Raw genomic sequence first — 23,601 nt, 5'->3', positions numbered from 1 at the left:
CCATTTTACTTTTCGAAAAAAGAAATTAAAAAGTTTCGCATATAACTCGCAAATGAAAAACGTTCAGAGCAGGGCGATAGTAACTTGCTCCCGCGGTAAACAACACGCCCTCCCCCAATATCCACTATATTGCAGAGGCAAGAAAAACAAGTACTTTTATAATGTTAGTGAATAAGGTATAAGCAGTCTGTGTAATATATTTCTCAACAAATAGTGCAATTAGAGACAACTGGGATAAAAACGACACTAATTAATAAAGCACATGTCCTCTCAACAGAAACTATGCTGTATATATAGACTCAAGTAAAACCATGTTGCACTGGCAAACACAGTATCTAACTAAAAACTATTGTTATTAATTAGATTGTGTGAGTTCGCTCGGAAGCAATAAAATTCAACCGAAAGTGTTAAAATTCGTAAACGTGTTAAATATATGAGTTTGTAATATAAAAAATAAAAAAAAATCAAAATCAGCTAACGCCTTTTTATTCCCGTATACGGGGAGTAGGCGAGGCCATTTAGCCCTATCTAACTTTTGGAGACTGAGTGGGCAGTTCAATCTCCACTGGTACCAATCAGAGATAGATGGCCCAAGGCTATCACTAATTAAGAGGTACTCAGTGAAGAGAGACGGCTCAAATGTGCCGCCATCTCGTGGTCCCTAACCCTAACACAATATATTTAATGTCTGAAATAATGTGGGTTCTATGGTCGATTTTCTTGAGTTTACAGGACGAAAAACCCGAGTTTCCGGGAGGAAAAACCTGCTTGCCAGTGCCACAGATCGACTAACTCGGGAACCGGTCGAAAAAAGGCTTAGAAAAATTTCCTCTAGTCGCCGACTAGACTCGAAACCAAGTCTTCCTTCGTGCGGCCAAGCGCCGTGGTAGGCAAACGCCACATCCACTGAGCTACACAGGCTCTACATCCACTGAGCTATATATATATATATAATATATATATATATATATTATATATATATATATATATATATATATATATATATATATATATATATATATATATATATATATATATATATATATATATATATATATATATATATATATATATATATATAGTGCTGTTATAATGCTGTTATGGCAGTTTCACATATTATTGGAATTCGGTTGAAGAGTGTTAGCATTCAACTCAATTGTCATCTTGCTTTTCGCGCGATTTCCGAAAAATATATAAATACTGGAGTTAACTCACAACACATTTTGTCCAAGTATTAGTTAGCACTTCTGAAGATATACTGACAATGAAAATCAATAAACAACAAGCAATTAGTTGAAATGTGGTCATATGGACAACACATGTTCACTTCAAATCTGCCAAAACAGCAAAGTAAGGTGGAAGCAATAAAACCGTAGTTTTTCACTTCGCCCCTCTTTTATTACTCGTAATTCTGCCGCTACAAATTAAAATAGTGGCAGAATGTTCATGGAATGAACATTCTGCCGCTATTTTTTTTTTTTTTTTTTGTAAGTATTCAATTTATTTTAATAATTTTACTTACTTATTCAATTTTAATTTGTTTTCTTTGTATAATTAAAATATATAGATTTATTTGGTTAATTTAAGCCTGTGGACCACCTGTCCCATCGTCGCGGACCATAGGTTGAGAAACACTGCTCTAGGGTTCTCTCACCTTATGTCACCCCTAATTCATAAGTAGTATAGAAATAGAAGACACGACACAGCATAAATAAAAAATGAATTTCAATTATGAAAAATACTTTGGAAAATTTTCTAGTGTTTTTTAACTTTTTCTTTATGGGGGGACAGGGCCCCTTGGCCCCCTTTCTTGATTCGCCACTGGCAAGTACTTCTCATCCCAGTAATGTCGATATTAGTAGCAATTGATTTTAATTACCCATGCAGATGCACGTTTTCAGAACAAAATCCCACCGTTAAAGGGTTAATTATCTCTCTCTTTCTGTAAAGAAATATAATTCAAGATAATTTTTCATTAACTTAAGAATTTTTATTATCTAATGTTACTATTTAGAATTTATGATCAGACATGTTGAAGCCTAGTTTAACATCGTGGCGTTTAAGACGTCCTTAAAAGAGTTTCTTTAAGGGAAAGGAGCGGCAAAATATGCTATTGCACGGGGCGACAACATTCCTAGGATCGGCACTGGTTTTAGACTGTTAGACGCCTGCGTACTAGAGATAATTGGCCGCCCTTGAGGGTAAGGCTACACTAGTGTTTTTTTTTTTGTTCGAACATGTACAGCAGTGAATAGAACATATGCAAGAATGGTGATAGCCAAGTTGATGGGAAAAATTTGTACAGAACATTAACATTCTTGTGCATATGTTCTAGTCACTGCAGTTCTATTCGGAATTTTTTTTTTTTTTTTTACAATTTTATATATGTTCTACACTCGTTTCATGTTGTGAAAAATTTGTGGTGAAATGTCGCCAATCCAATCTGAAATTCCCTGACTATCTGTTAATTTGTTTTTCTTTAGAAACAAATTTTTCTTGTAATTCCATTTTATTCTCAATTATGTATTTTTAGTAGGCCAAAAATGTGGTTCGCTTGAATGAACATTCCTTGCTGAGTGAGGTTTTTAAAGAGATAGAGAATGAAACCCAAAGAAGATATTTCGAAGTTAGCACCGCTATAAGTTTTAACAATGTTACGTTCCTATTTCATCGCCAATATTTTTAAATTAGCTATAGGCTATATCGAATTTATTCCATCGGCCCCCCCTAGAGATTTGGCCGCCTGCGTGTACGCACACCCTGCACACCTATCAGAACCATCCCTACCTCCTGGGAGTCCACAGACTCATCGAGGGAGGGTACCTACTCTACAACTGTCTTCTCCACTCAATCCACCAACTACACCAACGCCATTTACCGCCGCCCACCACTAGTATTTTCACAGATAATTACAAACATCCACGTCCATGGCTGGATTTGAACCCGCAGCCTTTTGGTTGGAGATCGGATACGCTAACCACTCGGCCAAACAGGCCGGCTAAAAAAAAATAGCACGCACAATGTGTGGCTGGAATTCATGACCCCGAGATTAAGAGTCTCGTGCTCTACCGACTGAGCTAGCCGGCCATTAATGTGAATTATATATGAATGGAATATAATATGAATGAAATCCATTCATATTTTATGAATGGAAGGAATTGAGAATACTATAATAATCAAAAATGAATAGGATTTCAAATGTATGAATGGATAAGATGACTGAAATAACATAGGTACTTTAAATCACCTGCATTCATATGGAAATCTGAAGAGAAATCATCGTTCATTCAAAGACACAATGAATTATTCAATAGAAAACCGGCAATCCAATGAAAACGAATAGACGGCAGATGCAAATGCGAATTTTCTGAAAAACTATTAATGCTATCAAATGTTTTGAATATATCAAGTGCAATAACGTACATTTCTCCAATGCTTTTCCTGACACATATACTGAGAGATTGATGTTAGCGGTAAGATCTCAATGAAGCTACATGACCAGCAGAATTTACAGTGGTTTACATTGATTACTTGAAAGTTTTTCAAGAATATAACTATTAATGTTTCTCTCCATTACTTTAAACAGCACTGATGACAAAGCAATTAGTCGAGATTTTGATGACAGACACTTTTCTTCTTCCACTTTCGGAATCGTTTGGGTAGGGGTATGCTTTTATGCTGTGAGACGAATGCCAAAAACTGACCTTTCATTAATGACTTACATCTTCCGAGATAGTACCCTCCGTACACAATTTGCTGATACCTATCCGATAGCCATTCACCTACCCAACTTAAATCATCCAATCCCATATACTTTAGTTTAGTGACCAACTTATGATGTGGGAATCTATCAAAAAGCCTTTGCAAAATCTAAGTGTACCATTGTTTGGGCATGTACCTTTTTCAGTACCATACAATTATAGTAAGCAAATTTATAAATCACGCCCTCCCTTCAACAAACCCATGCTGACAAGCACAAAGATTACCATTATTATCAACCCACTCTTGAATCCTGTATTATTATTATTATTATTATTATTATTATTACGTGACACTTCCAAGTAGTCTAAAGATTCATGGAGGGAGGGCTCCTACTCTATAGCGCTTCTTCTCCACCACTCAATCCGCCAACTACAGCAAACTGCATCATCTACGCCAACGCCATCTACTGCCCACCACTGGTATTTTTACAGACAGTCGCAAACATCCATGCCCATGGCGGGATTCAATAACTTCTCCAATATCTTAACTACAACTCCAGATATACAGATCGGCAGTTTATAATTTGTTGCCATAACCTAATCACCACCTTTGTGAAGTGGAATAATTTCGCCTTCCTTCCACCTCTTTGGAGCTTGTGCTGTTGCAAGATTTGTTAAACAGGTAGACTAAGTCTAATGCTAACTTCCTGGACAAATCCACTCAATACATCTCATGATATATTATCGAGTTATTTTGCCTTATTGACATGTAGCTTATTTTATTCCGCTCTTGCTCAATCACCATTAAATCTTCTTTCATTTAATTTTTTATTCTTGAGCTTCTGGTTTCACGCTTATAAATACTTCTAAGTCATATTTATTATTATTATTATTATTATTATTATTATTATTATTATTATTATTATTATTATTATTATTATTATTATTATTTTAACGGTGTCTCCATGAAGTCAAAAGACTTATCGCGGGAGACCCGACATTGACACACTAACCATTATTTACACAATACCTGTCATACCTCTCCTTAAATTCATTCACAACCACCTCTGGCAAAGCATTCCACCCATTCATAACCCTCCAAGTAAAAAATCTAATCCTAATACCCTTGTTAACCACACTCTTACACAATCTCCAGGGATGACCCCTCATTCTCTCACATCCTGCACTGGTCTTAAAAACATCATCAGTATCGATCCTGTAAAATCCCTTTAACAATTTAAATACCTCTATCATATCTCCTCTCCTATGTCTATCAGCTAGTTTTTGGAGCTCACAGATCATCAATCAATCCTCATAGGGAATATCCTATAGACCTGCAACAATCTTTGTAACCCACATCTGAATTCTCTCCATCACTTCCGCATCACCAAGAAATCCTGGAGACCAGATCTGTGCACAATAGTCCAAATGCAAATTATTATTAGTATAATTTTAAAGATTTACTGTTGTTAATTTGAAGGATCTTAACTCTGAATAGATTTTGTGGTGAAAGGCAGATGATGATGATGATGATGATGATGATGATGATGATGATGATAATAATAATAATAATAATAATAATAATAATAGGCCTGTGTAAATCAGTGGAAATGGCGCTTGCGCCCGCTTTGCCTTGGTCGCTCGAAATTAGACTTAAGTTCAAGTCTAGTTGCCGACTGGAGGAACTTTTTTTCTAAGCCTATTTTCGACCGGTTACTTAGTTAGTCGATCTCTGACATGGGCAAGCGGGTTTTTCCTGACGGAAACTAGGGTTTTTCGTCCCGTGAGCTCAAGAAAATCGACCGTAGACCCAACATTATTTCAGACAGTAACATATCCTGTTAGGGTTAAGTACCAAGAGACGGCAGAATTTGTTTGCCTCTTCATCATTGGCTGTCTGTAATTAGTGATGGACATGGGTTAGCTATCTCTAATTGGCTACCGGTGGAGTTTGAACTGCCTACTCAGTCTCCAAAAGCTAGATAGGGTGTAAAAGCCTCGCCTACTCCCTATAAGGAAATAAAAGGCGTTAGCTGATTTATTTTTATTTATTTTTTTATATAATAATTGAAATCAAACAATTTTCTAAAATTATACACTATTTCAAGGTAGTATTACCTGCTTCCTTTCAGAATTTTGTGATTTAGGCAGTTGCCTCTACGAAAATTCGTTATTACTGCTTATTTCATTATCTTATAACCAGGGCCGGCGGGCCTTCACGGCCTACATTGCAGTCGGGCGTCACTACAAAGTTGACGCTGTTTCGAAGTGCAGGCGGGCGCTACTACAAGTTGGGCGCCGTTTCGAAGTGTTAGTATGAAGTTTCATTCTTTCTTTAAATTTTTGTAAACGAATTAAGTAAGTCAATATAATTGCTGCAAATTTACAGTTAGAAAAAGTTACAAAGTTACAGTTACAAATTTACAAAAAATTCTTGTAAATTCTTTCCACATGATTATGACAAAAATAGAAATAAATTGCCATTTGTTTGGGCCCCCATTTCAGCTTTGCAGGTAGGCGAAGTCCAGCCTAGCGCTGGCCCTGCTTATAGCTTCTTCTCTTGTTCTTCTTCTTCCTAAGTATTCTGCAATTGAGCAAGTTCTTCTCTTAGAAGCAAAAACTTTCATCCACTCTCTTCTGTTCTGAGCCTTCTCTTTCAAGGTTGTGTACCTGTCCCCATTCAGCATGTCATCTAACATTGTTTTCCTTACTATTCCTCTGGGTCTTTTTCTGTCTATTTTTCCTTCGATTGTATCTCTGATGATTCTATTTCCTCTCAGAATATGCCCGATCCAGTTTCCCTTTCTTCTTTTTATCCTCTTTAACGGACTTCTTTCTTCTTCTACTCTCTTTAAGACCTCTTCATTAGTTAATTTTATCTGTCCATTTGATTTTTTCCATTCTTCTCCAAATTCACATCTCAAAGCGTTCCTAAATCTTAATTTCTTTTTTCTTCAATGTCCAAGTTTCAGCTGCATAGAGGGCAACACTCCACACATAACATTTTATTAGTCTTTTCTTTAGGTTTCTGTACATTGTACTTCTGAATAAACTCCATTTTCTATTAAAGGCATCTCTTCCCATTGCTATTCTTTCTTTTATCTCACTTTGACATTTTCCATAACTGCTAATCACACTTCCTAGATATTTAAATGTGTTTACTCGATTCAAAATTTCTCCATTTATTCTGATATCCATATTTGCCTCTTTCCTTGCCTTTGTTTTTCTTATGTTAATTTTCATTCCATAACTTATCCAGGACTCCAGTAATTTGTTCAACAGATGTTGTTATCCTGTTTCAGTATTTGATAATAATGTCTTGTCATCTGCATATCGTATTGCAAATATCTGTCTACTTCCAATATTTATTCCTTCTTCTGAATTCTCCAGCGCTTCTTTTAACATTGCTTCGGAATACATGTTGAACAAAATTGGTGTCAGAGAACAGCCTTATCTTACTCTTCGTCCAATGATACCTGGTTCTGTTGTACCATATATGTCTCTCACCATGGCAGTTTGCCTCATGTATAGTGAAATAAGCCTTCTATCTTTCCAATTTATACCAATCTTATAATTATAATTATGTAATTATCATTATATAATTATATATTAACATATTGTAAATTTATGTTGCAATTTTATAAAATGCATAATATATTTTTTTCCTTAACACTGTTGTGTTAAGAAACACTTTTAAAATGTATTAAATGTTGCGGTATTGTTGATGTATTAATAATTAGTAACTTTTAATAAAACATTAATGATGAAAATAATAATGCTTCCTATTTCTTCATTAAGTAAAACAGCATTATTGTGTAATTTCGTTATTGTAATATGATAATATTTTCATGGAAGAATGAGTGGAAATTGGCCCGTATCGGCTTCCGTAGTCATCTGATTTTGCACTTGTTCTGTTTTATAGTCAATAATGGGGTAACTGTGCTCACTGGGCTTTTGGATAAGAGTTGTTAGTATCGTAATCGTTTTGTATGAGAAATGACAACTGTTCTCTTTCGTGAACTATGTTCAGATTATATACAAGACTATCAGTTATGAACCTGACAAGGTAAGCAACTGAATCGTATAGTTACTGTTTGTTTTAATGCATTCAATCCCCTAATACCTGTTTACGCTGTATATTTTTAATATTACTTCGTCTGTCAGAGGATCGACACTTCACAGATGATTATAATACTTCAGCAGCATGCGGAGAGTAAGAGTTAAGATTGTTAAGAGAATATATCAGCTTGTAATCTTTTCGGTTTATAGCACTGCATTTCGACTCCTCAGTTTATTTACATTTCAAATAGAATAGGTTGACTTGTGTAAACAGTTTCCAGCACTGGTTTCACAGCTCTCTCTCATCATGCAGTTTCTTTGACAGTTGTATTATATGTTTTGAAAGGAAAGAAGTGGATGAGGAAGTACTCATCTCATATATACTATATTGACTTATACATAGTTATTTAAGTCTTAGCGGCATGATAATAATATATGAAAAAGTTATTCACATTGAGTTGGACTAAGCATTTTTTTATTTCATTAAAAAAAACAACAACTGCCAAATGTGTTTTGGTACGTCGATATAAAATAATTCAGGACAATTATAAGCGTACGTAATGTTTGAACCATAGCTACAGTTCCGTTGCAAATATCGATACACTATTATATTTTGTTTGTTTGCTTGCTTGTTGTATAATAGCTTTGGCTAAAATACAAACAAGTGCAGTGGCATGTTTTCTTAATTTTCCGACGTGATGTTTGGAATGTATCCTTAACATTGGAGAACTTCATAGTTGTTAGTATATGATGCATAGTTTGCTGTCTTTGTTATTTCACTTTTTATTTTCAGAAAATACACATCGTCCGAATGATGATATTTGATAAATAGCCAGATAATTTGTCACAAAAGATGACGATGTAAATGTGTCTGTATTTTGGTTGTTGTTGTTATATTTCGTACAAATAAAAGAGGAGCCTTGTAAATTTTGTAATATATATATATATATATATATATATATATATATTGCCATTTCATAAATCAGCTGTTAATCATTTCATTATCACTAATTAAACAGCTGTTTTTATGGAACAAGAAATAAATTAAACATTAAAATAACATTGCCGGAAAAAACAAAATTTATGTTTGAAATGTTTCATTAACATTTCTGCATTTTATGGAGTTAAAGATCATTTAGAGATGATTATAGCGTTGTTTAATTGGTTTCTAGAAAGTGATGAGATGTGGACGTATGCATCATGCGGTGTGTGTTGCATGGCTTGCGGCTTCGCTTACACATCATCCTTCGGTGATTTAAATGTTGCTTTGGGTTTTTGTCTTACATCTTAGTTCATTATTACTGTACTTAACTTTCATACCTACCACCTGTCAAGAATATATTCTCATTGCACAAAAGTTGTGAAAAAAATTTATTATATGATAAAGAAAGCTGCAATTTTACAGTTCTGTAATAATGCATTATACTTTTAAGAGTAATGAACTCTGTTACCTCTCTTTTTTTTACCAGCATATTTAAGCAGTACTTATTAAGCTTTCTTCAGACTGATTCTATTTCCCCCCCCCCCCCCCATGGAATATAATTCTACAGTTGTCAGCTGAAGCATATCAAAACATGGAGAAGACATAATTAGTTGACAATGCTAGGGCATAGTTATGTAGTTGAGAGTCAAATGACAGTGTCTTCTCTTTTTGTTATTCTTGATGCTAATGATTTACAGCAGTCTAGGGAAGGACTTGATCTACATGCTTTTGCTCTCACTCAAATCTATATCCAGATTTTTAACAGTGATATATGTGTTTGTGGATGGAGAATAGTCACAGTTTCTTTTCTTATCCCAATACCTTTAACTCTAAATGGCTGTTATGGGATCATGGCGATTTAACCAAATATGATAAATTATGTAAGTGTTGCAAATTATTTTGCTTGTGAGCAATATATTCTCAAAACAGACATTAGTCGATTTTGCTCTTCAGGATTGCTTTGGCAAAGAAAAGTAAATTTTACAAGGTGTATAATTAACAGTGCTAATGTACCGATGATAATTACACAGCTTTATTAGATGTAGCTAGCCCAAAATCTGTACATTTAATTATCCAGATTTTTTTTTTTATCCAGATAACCAATTTAAAATATAACTAGAAGAAACTGAAAGTGAACTTAGTGATGTAGATAATAATATAGGCTAGGTTGAACTGGTCAGGTATGGCTCTGAAATACTGACATTTATGAAATATAACGGAATGTGTTTACTTCTTCTGAGCCTGTTTTTTCTTAAGAAAGAGAGCACATTAGTGAGTCTAAAGTTAGGAGTGAGAATGGATTATGATTTTTTGCTGCTGCTCATATTTTCTGAGTTTTAAGGATAAATTATAGATAATACTCTTGGAAGTATCATTAGAAAAGACAAAGAAAAGATGATGTGGTTGTATGTGAGGCAGTATTAGTTTAATTGTCTAAACAGTGTTTAGAATTTTTAAGGAGCTTTAGGAGGAGCACATCCTGAAATAGGGAAGCTTTATTGCATTGGTGTATGGATCTTGGATTTGTACAGGTTAACCTTTTGCAAACAGTAGCTACGATGAAAAATCATGTCAGGAGCAAAAAAAGTGCAGTTTTTTAATTATTATTATTATTATTATTTTTTCTGCTGAGACAACAGCATCACTGTTTTTTCCAGGGACTGTAACCATCATCTCTTCAAGGAATACATTGATAGGGTCCTTTTTTTCATCTTAACCACTTGATCACACATAGTATACTAATCATCAAATCAATGCACCAATTAGACTTTACGTGTTGTATTAATATTATATATTGTTATTCCATGCAGAGGAATCTCTTTTTCAGCGATAAGACAGGATTGAGTTTTGGAGAAATTTAAGTCTGCTGTGTTATCATTCCTCCACAGGTAGAATGGTACAGAGATTCATATTTCAAAATGTGTTTATAGCGTGAGTTCAGAGTACTATCTTCAGCAGTGCTATATATGCATAAACTCCCATCTCCCTTCATTCTTGTGAGAAATCAAATAGGAAACTCTATTCAGTTAAAGAATGCATGGGTAAGCACCATAAGCACCATGTTTTGAACAGAGTCCAGTCCTATGGACTGGACTCTGTTCAAAAAGTGGTTTGTGTCAGGACTTGATGATCAATTGGAAATGTCTTGGGGTCTTGTTAAATGGCACAGTAATACACGTAAAACTTATATAATTTTCTGTAAATAGCTATAAGTTCAAATTCCAGATCATCTTTGGTCCCTGGAGCAGAGTTTTCCTTATTTCTCTAATCCATTTACTCACAATACTAGAGGTTTCTAACCCTTTGTTAGTAGGGTTTTATAAACTGTTGGTCAGTTTCAAAAATTTTCCTCTTTCTGAAAAAGTATAACTTATTTTCAACTCCTTTCCAAATGTGTTCATTTCTAGTTTCAAGCCTAAAAGACTTAAAAAAATAAACTTGAAATGAACAATTCCAAATGAGAAAGTGGAAAAATTAAGATATCAAGAAATGAACTGAGTTGGCCTTTTAGGTTTCAACTCCCTTCATTTCTCCATTAATTATATTTTATACATGAGAGAGAACACTTGCAAGCACAAGGAAAACCACAGTAATTTTGCTTCCTACCTGCTTTCAGATGAGAACTAATAGGTTTGAAACAACTATCTATACAGTGAAAACTTTAATGAAAGCACTAATAAATATGAACTTTTCAAGAGTTCATGCTTAAGTAGTTTATCACCAAGGCAACTCATCCTGATGGTTAAATTTGTAAGATTGTTCAGTACTGATTTTTGTAAATCTGTATTACCATTACAATATCCATTATTGTAAATAGTATCATGAGTGAACAATAATACTACTATTCACCTGTAATTGTGTATTCAGTTTGTATTTGACTTGATTTAACAGATTGTACATCTACAGGTTTTCAGATTTAATGCTAATGGGTATCCTCCTTTTTGACCTCTCTATTTATCTGTCATACCAGAGTGTTATAGGTTGATCATAGGTTTTTATGATGTTTTGGAGCACCATAAAAAATACACTTAATTAAAGCAGGTGTTGTTTATAGAATAGTTCGCAACTTGTTGTGTTGCTCATCCCAGACTATATTACAGACCACTAAAATATCTAAATTCTGTACTGCAGACATTTGAAATTGTGCAGGCATATGTAATATATAAATGTTAATCCTGGCACATGGTGAGCTAAATTATTGTTTTTCATTTTCTCTCCAATGGAATATTTGTGTAGGTTATACTCATAGCATACAGGTGATTGTCCGTTTTATTCTTGACAGTGCAAGTGAACCCTACTGTTTTCATGAAACATTAAATCTGTCATGACAAAACAAATTATGCATGCTTATTATATAAAAACATATGCAGTTGTTAAGCTTTTTCAATACAGAGCCAATAATAAATAAATAAATATATTTTTACTAATTTGTTTTATCATTGAAACAAATTTGGATAAGAATTCATATTTAAAGGAACACATAATAGTTATATGAAATCCTAATAGTTAAAACTTGTAGGAAATAAAAATAATGTTGCTCTTTCTCACTGACTACTGAGATGGTGTAATACAGTTTGTGTTAAGTGCATTTGACAATTTGCATAAGCATCTGTTTTCATTAATTTTGTATGTGTCTTTGATATGTGTGCAAGTAGTTATTTCTTGCTCCTTGCTGAACAGATTTTATTCATATATAATATTGACGATATATATATATGCCAGCCTGGTTGGCTGAGTGGTTAGCATATCTGCTCTCCAGCCTAAAGGCTGGGGTTTGAATCCTGTCATGGGCATGGATGTTATTACTTTACTTGACAATTAATTCTTTGCTTCTTCAAGTTTCTGATTATACGTGAAAATACTTGTAGTGGTAGTGGTGGTGGTGGTGGGTGGTAGATGGCGTTGGTGTAGTTGCAGTTTATTGGGATCAGTGCCCTCCCTCAATGAGTCTTTGGACTCCCTGGAGGTGTCCAATAATAATAATTATTATTATTTTGGAATTCTTTAAAAAAAAGTAATAAATAGATTTGAGCCTTGTTAATTGTTGTCTTACTCAGACTGTTTTCATATGAATAATTTTGAAAAATATTTTGAAGTTATAGAAAACAATAACTCAATTTTGGCTGAATCTACTAAATTAAATTTAATATTTAATATGTATTCTAAGATGTGTCCAAGTCTGCTTTTATTATATAGTTAGATAGATAATCTTTATTGGCAAAAGTAAAAAAAAAACAAAAATGCATAGTGACATTGTTTATTACCACAATTGAACCTAGAATGAAATAATTGCAGTAATTTTATTTGTAGAATTCTTCGAAATTTGGTATTTAGGATCTCGGATTTTATTGTATTTTGATTTCACATTGACCATCATAGTGGCCAAATTTACACAAAACATTGTCTATAGTGCATTAGTTAAAAATGGTTCTAGGTTCAATTGCGGCAATGAACAATGGCACTGCATTTTTTTTTTCCCTTTTGATTGTTAGGTAAAATGATGATATGTTATTACTTTACTTGACAATTAATTCTTTGCTTCTTCAAGTTTATAAGGTTTTAAGAAGTATTCTGCATACAGACAAATTGGCCAAGAGAACACATGTAATTTGCAGACAAAAAAAAATTAAGTTTAGTTTGAGTAATAACAGTTGTTAATTCAGAAATCTCCCCATATACCTTATTTTTTTCTATTTGTTTTTTAATTGGAGTAAGTAGATGAAAATGATGTATGAAACAAGTAATTAAATGATGATTTCTTAAAGTTTCACATGATATTCTCCAGACACAAAAGTATAGCAATATATCATCTGGTTCCATAACCTTATTAGTATCGAGCCTATTCAGCACCTTATCTAAACTGATATATACCTTAAACTGATTTGCCATTTCCACATTTCAGTCCTGAGTAACTTCTCAGTTAACATAATTACTGTTGCTGAAATACAAATTAATCGGTAATTGTATTTTGTCTTCCTTCTACTCTTCCAATTAAAAATCCAGTCAAGGTCAAAGACCTTATCACACCTAAAAACACAGCAGCATTTCATCTAGCTTCATAACCTTATTAATATCAAACCTATTCAGCAACTCATACCTTTTGGTCACTCTAGTATTCCTTGCCTTCCTAAGTCATATCACAAAATTATTCTGCATCGATTGCTTTGGCATCATTATCATCAACCAGTGCTATCCTTAATCTGTCTTGTTCCTCTTCTCCACATAACAGAAATTCTCTTATACCGTACTTTCTCCTACCTTACATATCTGTCTACATCTTATATGCCTTGTGCATGTCGTTCATTTTGGTAGGAAAAGCGTATATATAAATAAAAATAAATAAATATATAAATAAGTAATTTATAAATAATTTAAACAAATAAATTTATATAAATAAAAATAAATAAATTTATATAAATAAATAATAAGAAATAAAATATATAAAAAATTAATTTAAATAAATTAAAGATTTGAAATGTGTGGGATTTTTTTATATAAGATGAAATGCAGCCAGTAAGTGGAATTAAAGATTTAGCTTTTTGGCTAATTTAAACCAAAGGAAGTCAGAAGCATCTACTATGGGACAGAGGGATTAATTAGGTTTATGAATTTTGGGCAATCCTTATATATGGGCAGGAGGCCAAGATGTGACATTTTTTAGAAGTCTCTTAAGAGGTAGTTTTTTTTTTTTTTTTTTTCTGAGACTTGGTATGATTGGAAAGTTCCTACTTTAGAAATTATGTGGCATGTAGAGTATGGTGTGTAGAACTGACCTCCTAATGTTACCATCAGCATCAGGCTCAGCATACTTAACATCTTATGACAAATGTCACTGCCTAAAATAAATCTATATTTAATCTAAAAGAAATAAATTTATATAAATAAAAATAAATTAAATATAAAAAAGTAATAAAAACTAATTTAAATAAATTAAAGATTTGAAATGTGTGGAATTTTTATATAAAATGAAGTGGCACTACGTAAATTCCTCAAAAGCCAATCAATTATTACTAGGGCTGTCAAATGTAACACTACTGTTGTCCTTAATCCAGTGACTATAATTGAAAAATGAATGTGCTGCTGAGATCGCACTACTTGATCCCACCAAGAGATCTAAACCCATATGCTATAATTTAAATATCAGCTTATCATGTGGTATCCTGTCAAACGCCTTTTTGTAAAATCCAAAAATATAGCAGTATATGCCTTTTCCTCGACCACTTTTGCTACTTTATTATACAAGGCAGTTAGTTTGGTAAAACAAAAATACTTCTTAACAAATCCATTCTGACTTTCACAGATAACATTGTCATCTGCTAATTTCTTCAAAATTTTGACAGCTTCAGAAGAAATACAAACTGTTCTGTAGTTTTAGAAAGCCTTTTCATTTTCAACAAACTTTCTAAATTAATTTCTAAATAAACTAATTAACATGAAGTCATTATCTTCTATGTACAGGTAGTCTAGTTAGTAATGCAGATAAATTCATGCACAAACTTTATTTGCTTACACTTGAATAAAGAATTAAACAAGAATATATATATTTATATAGTGAAAACCTGTGAAATATCTATAACTATAGAATAACACGTATGCCACAGTAAATAACTTTTTTATTATGTCAATACTTCATCTTATACATCATTAAACATTATCAGTACAACTAGCAAACAACAATAGGAATTGAATTAAAAAAAAAAACAGTAGTGTGCATGCTTAAATTGGAATCCCTCTACGTATACAGTTGCATGTTCATGGATTAAAAATTAAGAATGTCAAGAATATAATTTCTTGACATTTTCAATTTAAATGATCTGTTGGAAGTTTTTTTCACTTGGTTAGACTATAAATTATATATTTAGTTTAATCCTTTATCCAAGTGTAAGCAAACAAAGTTTGCACCTGAAGTATCTTCAGGACTAGGTCAACTCGTAGCAAAGGTGGACAAAGCTTCACATCACTTGCCTTGCATGACTTGCATTGCTTCAACCTTGGTATTACCTCTGGGTCTGGCTCCTGCCGAAGAGACCTCAATAAAAGTCGCAACCGGTCTGGGTAGTGACCCTTCCCATAATGCTATGCATTATGGGAAGGAGTTATACTGGAGGAAGTAGGGGAGACAAGAGATCTGGGGTTGATGATTGATAGAAACCTGAAATTTAGGGGACATATTGCAAAGGTGGTGAAGGTAACACAGAATTGCTGCAATTATGAGAAGGACGCTGACCTGCAGAGATAAAAGGGTTATCATTCCATTGTATAAGTTTCTGATCAGACCACACTTAGACTATTGTTCTCAGATTTGGTCCCCAAGATTCGAAGGGGATAAATTAACTGTGGAAAGGATACAAAGACGGATGACAAAGATGGTTTCAGGACTGTACAATTTTGGTTATGAGGATCGGTTGAAGGAAAGTGGACTGCAGAGTTTGGTAATTAGAAGGAGAGGTGATATGATTGAGACTTTTAAACTGTTGAGAGGTGGTTACAGAGTTGACACTGGGGAGTTCTTTCTCTTGGTTGAACAGCGGGAAGGAGTGATGACAAGAGGCCATCCCTGGAAGTTACGAAAGGAAACTGTGAGCAACAGGGTGAGGAGTGGTTTCTTTGTGTGGACGGTGGTTGAACCGTGGAATGCATTGCCTGATGGAGTGGTGAGAGCGAGAACGGTGAATGAATTTAAGGAGTGGTATGATAGACTTTGTGTTTCTTGGGGGGGGGGACCTCCCCTCGATGAGTCTTGACAGACTTTATGTTCTAAAGGACCTCCCACGATGAGTCTTTTGACTCCATGGAGGCCTGAATAATAATAATAATAATAATTATACATGTCCACAAGGAGATGTGCTTTGCATTATGGGATACTAAGGCAAGTGATGGGAAGCTTTGTCCACCTTTGCTACAAGTTGCTCTAGTCCTGAAGATACTTCAGGTGCAGACTTTGTATGCTTACACTTGGATAAAGGATTAAACTAAATGTATAATTTAAATGATCTGTATTTGACATATCCATTTACCACCACCCTTATGCAATGGCACTATCTTATTCTCCTTTCACTCCTAGGGCACAATATTTTAAATAATGACTTCACACATGTAAAAGAAAACTTGAATTTATTAAATACTCCTATATATTTTGTTTGGTATATCAAGAGCAGCGTTCGAGGAAGAAGCAGAATTGGCCAGAGCATTTAAATTATGAACACAGGAATGAATACAGCATGTGCATACTTCCACATGTCTCATTTATAGCTCTACAAGTAAGAGAAACATTGTTAGAGTTCCAGAAAAATACTTCTGGAATATATTCCATCTACCTACCAAGTCTAATCTTCATTCCCTTCTTCCACACTTTTACATAGCTTCCATGATGTCCTCTTGTTCTTCCCCCCACCAACTTCCACTCATTTTATAAACATCTCTGTATTAATCTGTTAAAATCCCCTCACTAACTTAAACATCTCTATCATATCACTTCTCTTCCATTTACCCTCCAAACTCTGTGAGTCCTGAATTGCCTTATTCACTTGTAAAAACACTGAGAGTATCCAGTTGTATCACAGTGGAAACCAAGCGACCAAATGTAAGTATGTTAGTCCATATTGTGGTCTGACTGGTGCTTTGTACATTGGCACAACTCCACATCCCTACTTTTCAACATGTTCCTTATCATAGCAGCAGTGTGTTACGTACTCAAAGCAAAACTTGCATTGTGCCCTCTAATCTGATTTTCACAACAAAAAAAAAAAAAAAAAAAAAAAAAAAATTAGCATCAGATGAATGGCAACTTTAAAGTAAAAAATAAATAAAAGCCACTCTCCCCATTCTTTAAACATATATATTGAACTGCACTGCACTGCACTCATGAACTGCACTTAACTGGTTTTGGAGTTAGGTGCTGGAAAAAGTGTTGTTCAGTGAGAGGTTGGAAGTACAAAACTAGCGATATTGGGGGGAGGGGAAGCGATCAAGCATGTGTCTAGCCTCCCCCTGGGATAGATGAGTATGACTGCAGGAATGATTATGAAGAGCTGTGTGCAGTTTCCCAGATGTTGAATCTGAATAGGCAGATAATGACATTATGTAAGGGTAATTGGGCAAAAGTGGGTGTTGAAACATACAAGAATCCCCAAAGTATCAGAAATAAAGGAGAGGAGTTTTTACTAGTGGTCAGTTCAACTTGGCCAAAAATTATTGGCATCAGCAAAACCTGGTTGTCATAATTTTTCTTGCTCACCTCACTTTTCCAGTTATATATGCTTTGAATCTTTCTTTTCAGAGGCGGGATCTATGTTTATATTCACCGTGATATCTCATACCAGAGGGTGACCACTTAGATTCTCCTGTTTTTGGTCTTCTTTGATTAAAATTACATTATCTCATCTTGTTACATTCAGTTGTCATCTCTATTGATTTCTGAATGCCACCAGCTATTTTGAAAAGTTTCATTTCCTTTCTTTAAATGTTAATATTCTCCATTATGATATAGTTAGTGGGATAGAAGGGTATAGTGTGTTCAGGAAGGATAGAGAGAAAAGAATGGGGAAGGGGAGTGTTATTGATGATAACTGATGAACTGCAGCCAATGAGAATAGAAGTTTGACTGCAGGACAGTGAAAATAGCACATTTGAGGCTATCTGGTATGAGATTGAGGCCAGCAGAACAAAATATACAGTTGGGAGTTGCTATAGACCAGGGGATGGAATAGATGATGGAGATAGTATGCAAATGAGTGGAGGACAGGTAATTATTATGGGGGATTTCAACTGTGGTAACATCGATTGGAAGGAGGAGAGGACACATGAGAGGAAGAAAATGGATTTTATACAGTTTCTAAGGGATAATTATCTGAGACAGCATGTAATGGAATATACTAGGAGTTCGAGAGTGCTCGATCTAGGCATTGCATCTGAGAATTTGTCTATAATGAATATGACCCTGTTGCCACCAATTGGTGAGAGTGATCATATGGTCTTGACCTGGGAGGTAGCTGAATGTGTGGAATTTTCAGTTAAGACAGGATGTATGTGGAATTACTGGGCTGGTAAATATGACAAGCTTGTTTGAATCAGTGCCATGACATGTAAAACTGCAAGGGCTGGATGTTGATAGTGCATGGGAAGTGGTAAAGGAGTGTTTGAGGAAGGTAATGGCTGACTGCATACCTAGAGTCAGGAGAGTAAATCAAGTGGGAGTTAAATGAACGAATAACACAGTTAAACTGGAGCTGCAAAACAAGAAACAATTGTGGAGGGAATTTAAGGAGAAAGGTACTTGCAGGCACATGAACAGTACAAGGCACAGGCCAGAAGGTTAACTAGTGTGGTAAGAAAAGCAAAAGCAGATTATGAAAGGAAGTCAGCAACGCAGGCTAAAGAGAATCCTTAACAGTTCTTTCAATATGTTGCAAGTAAAAGAAAAAATGTATATGGCAGAATGATTTTAAGGAATATCAGTGGTAGGAAGGTAACTGAATCAGCCGAAATAGTGTAATTACTAAGTGAACACTTTGCAAGAGTATATCATCCAAGTGGTGATATTGCAGGAATGAGGGAACCAAGGTGAATAGCATATTTACAGAACCTTAGCATGAATACATCTGTGGGATTGGATGGTATACCAGCTCAAGTCTTACGTGAAGCAGCAAAGGAATTGTCACTGCCCTTGACCATATCGTTTAATCTAAGTCTCAGCTCTGGGTTAGTTCCAAGGGGGTGGAAAGAGGGGAAAATAGTTCCATTGCATAAAAGAGGCTCCAAGAATGCTGTTGCAAATTACTGACCAATTAGCATATCAGGAGTCATTGTCAAAGTATTGGAGAAGTTGGTCAAGAGCAAAATACAGGAATGAATAGATGGAAATGGGATACTGTATGGGGAGCAGCATGGTTTTGTGAAGGGTAGATCATGCCTCAGTAACTTGCTCACGTTTTATAATATGAGGGTGGTCTGAAAAGTTCTTGGCCTAATAATGAAAAAACAAAATTTATAATTTCAAAATTAATTTTATTTTTCAACATAATCTCCCTTAAGATTAATACGTTTATTCCAGCGATGCTAAAGCGCCATTATCCCGTCCCTGTAGTGGTTCTCAGTAAGATCTGCAAAATACCCTCTCTACAGTTGCAATCACCTCTTGATTTGAAGAAAAACACTGATCAGCGACGAAGAGTTTTAGTTTTGAGAAGAGACAGAAGTCAGAGGGAGCCAAATCTGGGGAATAGGATGGATGTTCCAACAATTCACAGTGCAGATCCCTTAATTTTCCTATTGCTAAAACACCTTTGTGGGCAGGTGCATTGTCCTGATGAAAGATGATTTTTTTTTCATCTGCAGACCGAGTCTTTTCTCACGAATTTTTTCATCTAGTCTGGTTTAAAGATCGGAATAATATTCCCCGGTTATTGTTTTACCCTTTTCAAGATAATAAACAAAATGCTAAAATTTTGTCTTTGTCTTCTTTGGCACTGAACAACCAGCTTCTGCCCACTGTTTTGACTGCTGTTTGGATTCTGGTGTGTAATGGTGAATCCAAGTCTCATTGATAATAATAAATCATCACACAAAATCAGTTTTATTCTTGTTAAAAAGCTCCAAGCACTGTTCAGAGATTTCCATGCGAGTGCATTTTTGATCTTCTGTGAGCAAGTGCAGCACCCATCTTGTGCAAAGCTTTTTCATTTGCAATTCTTCATGCAAAAGATATCCTACATGTTCTTTTGAAATGCCTATAGTCTCGGCAATTTCATGCACTTTGACTCGCCGGTCATCCAATACCATATTATGCACTTGATCAGTGATTTCTGGTGTTGTTACACTTTTTGAATGTCCTTCATGTGGATAATCTTCAAGGCTGGTACAGCCACGTTTAAACTTGGCAGCCCATTTCTTAATTGTCGAAAATGAAGGAGAAGAGTGCCCATAAACTTTTATGAATTTCAAATGAATTTCTTTTGGCATTAAACCTTCTTTTACAAAGAATTTTATAACTGCACAGTACTCAATTTTATCCATTTCAAGTTATACGGACAACATTTTTGCTTCAGACAGCTGTATAAAAACAAACTACATGATAGAATGACTTGCAATTTCACATGAATGCTTATGACAGATCTGCCAACTTAGAAAAAAAAATAATCTTGCTGATAGTGTTGCCATCTATGGCCAAGGCTGAGAACTTTTCAGACCACCCTTGTACAGTGACAGCTGAATTGGATAAGGGTAATGGGTTTACAGTGATACTGGTGGACCTTGCAAAAGCCTTTGACAAGATACTACATCGAATTCTAATCAGTGAACTGCAGCACATGGCAGTGGATATAGGGTTGGTGAGATGGATAGGAGCATGGTTGATGGCGAGATATCAGAGAGTAATTTATTCAGGAGTAGAGTACAAAAGAAGGCCTGTGATTAGTAGTGTTGGATCGTCCTTCCTGTCTTTTGATCTGCCATCTTGCTTTAGCGTTGTTCTTATTAAGGTTAATTAATTGTATGTTGATTACTAATCCAAATATAGGGAAATTTCTATTATACTGCGCCACCCTATATTCAGATTAGTCTATGCAAAATAGTGTAATCAAATATTAATTAACTTTAGCAGTCTAATGTTTATATATAGGCCGAATTTTACATTAACATTTGAGGTTCCCGCTAGGTCCGATAATTTTATGAACAGTGCAGTGGAAAAGAATCAGGCTAACAACAAATTGAAATCAATAAAACAAAACATTTAATGCAAGGTTATATAATATATACATAAGCATACTTTGGATACAATATAATGCAAAATTAACTCTGTTCAGCTACACATAACATTCACTTAACTTTTGGTATTAAACACTGAGCTTCAAAATCTAATTTCTCCCTAATAGGCAAAGATGGTTCTAAGGTTCTTTACCACTGAAATTCACAGCAAATATTTTAACAATAGTATTCTTTATCTATCCCTTAGTCAGAAATCACATAGCTCAGTCAAGAGATAGCTATCACTTTAAGGAGGGGAGACTATTAATCTTCTAGCTTTGGCTAATTTCAGCATAAACACCGCAGTTAATGTTAGGATTTAACAGAAGGAGATAATTTCTTATAACTTCACTCTAAAATGCTATAAAGTACAACTGTTCTTACCAGAATAAATCTTTGCACATATTATTCACTGAGGCACACTTAAAACTTTAGATAATTATCACGTTGGAGCTACACATTTCAAAAGTAATCTTCTTTAAATTAACTTAATCTTTAATTTCAGCACATCACAAATGCAGACACACTTGCACTAGAAAATTCACTTATTCCTCACATACTACTTTGCAATAGAATCAGCTTTCCACTAATCTTCCTTGAAAGCACTGGAATACAACATTAACTTCAGAATTCCATATCAATATTCTGAGTTGTCAATTTACATTTTGATCCTTCGTAAACTGATTACAGCACTTAATTCTTTGTACTACAGTCTCTTACTTAACTCCGTGCTGCTAATAAATTATTTCCTCATCTCTATTGTACTGTTCTCAGTGCCGTTACTGTGCTGAGTGCTCCAATTGTACTCAGTCCCTAGTTCACTAGTTCTAGTGCTGACTGACTGCCGACCAACTCCTGACCCCCTGCTCTTGTTTATATATTTTCACTCTGTTTTCCTGCCAAAACTTGTTCTAACCATCTAGCTCATATCAATTCCATCTCACATCCATAACTCATGCACTACTACGTTCGCGCTTTCTATTTTTAACTCCGTCTCTGACAACAATTAGAGCAGTACATAGGCATTACATAACATTATACTTTTACATACAGAAATTAAATAAAAGGATATTTTTCAATTCAAATAATATATAATTAAATATGATGAACACAAATTCTTCTACTATTAATATAGGAATAAATAAAATAATCTGAACGTTATTTTTATACAGAATCCTTTCCATTATTAATACATATCCTAGATTAAATAATTAAATAAAAAAAACTCAAAGGTAATTATATGAATAACAGTTTATAACAAGAGATTTACATTAAATAATATCTACAAATGTAGCCTTTGATATGGTGGATTATGTTGGATTCTGAAGGGAGTATTAATTTTAATTTCTCTTCATTCTGAATCCAACAGTAGTGTGATGCAGGGTTCGGTTCTTAGATCCCTGCTATTTGATTTGTTCATTAATGACATAGGAAAGGATCTGAGAGGAACTATTCAGTTATTTGCTAATGATGCAAAGTTGGGTGGAGCAATAGTGAATGCACATGATGTCAAAATTTTGCCTGAAGAAGATTCTGAAGGGAGTATTAGTTTTAATTTCTCTTCATTCTGAATCCAACAGTAGTGTGATGCAGGGTTCGGTTCTTAGATCCCTGCTATTTGATTTATTCATTAATGACATAGGAAAGGATCTGAGAGGAACTATTCAGTTATTTGCTAATGATGCAAAGTTGGGTGGAGCAATAGTGAATGCACATGATGTCAAAATTTTGCAGGATGATTTGGATAGATTGACAGACTGGGCTAAGGAGAATGGATGTCAGTTTAATGTGGCAAAGTGTAAGGTTTTGCATTTTGGGATGAAAAGCTTATCAGCAGTATACCACATTGGCGGAACAATACTCCAGTAAATTGATGAAGCCAGAGACTTGGGAGTATTAGTGGATAGGGAGTTAAAGTTTGGTTGGGTGGGGGGGGGGGCACATAGCAAAAGTGGCTAAAAATCAGCTCATCAGATCACTTGGTTACTGAAGAATACTTTGAGAGCAGAGACAAGCAGGTTATTGTTCCTCTTTATCGAACCTTGATAAGACTGCATCTTGACCACTGTTTGCAGATCTGGCCACCAGGGTTTCTTGGTGATGGGCAGGAGGTAG

General features: G+C 34.6%; 1 protein-coding gene across 1 annotated transcript in view; it reads left to right on the top strand.

Annotated features, from left to right (window-relative positions):
* Positions 1-7,649: 7,649 nt before the first annotated feature.
* The window catches only part of Megf8 (multiple EGF like domains 8), a 752,012-nt gene continuing 736,060 nt past the window's right edge, over positions 7,650-23,601 (top strand). The window contains exon 1 of the mRNA XM_090404705.1: positions 7,650-7,767. The gene's annotated coding sequence lies outside the window, so the exon portion shown is untranslated. The remainder of the gene's footprint in view (positions 7,768-23,601) is intronic.

This window comes from Typopeltis vanoorti, chromosome 1 (assembly GCF_054136105.1).
Source record: "Typopeltis vanoorti isolate ZY-2024b chromosome 1, IOZ_Tvanoo_1.0, whole genome shotgun sequence".
Taxonomy (NCBI): Eukaryota; Metazoa; Arthropoda; class Arachnida; order Uropygi; family Thelyphonidae; genus Typopeltis; species Typopeltis vanoorti.
Note: the sequence above shows the minus strand (reverse complement) of the source record. Positions and strands in the feature narration are given on the sequence as shown.